The sequence below is a fragment of the Arachis ipaensis genome, chromosome B01, assembly GCF_000816755.2.
Source record: "Arachis ipaensis cultivar K30076 chromosome B01, Araip1.1, whole genome shotgun sequence".
NCBI classification, from domain to species: Eukaryota; Viridiplantae; Streptophyta; class Magnoliopsida; order Fabales; family Fabaceae; genus Arachis; species Arachis ipaensis.
This window is the reverse complement of record NC_029785.2, coordinates 7,108,025-7,108,998: the sequence shown is the minus strand read 5'-3', so window position 1 is coordinate 7,108,998 and position 974 is coordinate 7,108,025.

Sequence of the window (974 nt, the reverse complement as noted above, 5' to 3'; positions counted from 1 at the left end):
TGTTGGTCATTAAAAATAATATAAATCTAATTTTTTTTATAATTCAAAAACACTAACAAAAAAAACTCATAGGTAATATTTACTACAATAATAGATGTATGTAGATGTAGCAGAATTATAAAATCAATATGAGATATATAAATACTATTTTTTTTTATCAAAGATAGGAGACTCGAACCCGCAACCTCTTAATTGAGTATGGAAAGACTATACCATTTGAGCTATAACTCATTGACATAAATACTGTTTAAATTGAAAGAAATAATCACATGCATCACAAGAAACAGAATTTTTGATTTTTTTCTTTCTTTTCTTTTTTTTCTTTTATATATTCTCTCTCCTTTTAATAAACAATGGAACTCATCAATTGATAGCAGAATTAAATGAGAGACTATATCAAACTATACAATATTTTTCATCGTTAAAAAGAGTGACATATGTTACTGTAACATATTGAAACTTTCAAATAAGTTGAGTATCTTAATTGATATGATATTAATGGATAAATTTGGAAGTATGCATAGTTTGATAAAAATATGATACCTAGTTAACGTCCTTGTCTCTTTGGTGTCTGAAAGAACAAGTGTCTCTGTCTTTGTATATTGGAGCTAGAATTATAAAGCATGTACAACAAACATGCGTTTGACTTGCATTTCCAAGTTTTAACTATGGACTGATGTGGAGCTCTGAACTTTGTGTATGATGATATGGTATTTTATTGATATTTTTCGGTCATATTTTGTGGATATGATCAATTAGATAAGCAACTTTGTATATGTACTCTAGGTATGTACTATAGGAAGGTATACAGTGAACGGTGATTATTATATATCAAGTTCAAAAATGTTATTTATACATTAAAAATTAGTTAATCTAAATTATTTTTAATATGTATTTTGTATTTTAATATATTTTTTATAAAAACAATTAATTTTGTGACTAATTTTTAATATATACCTAACATTATTGTATCT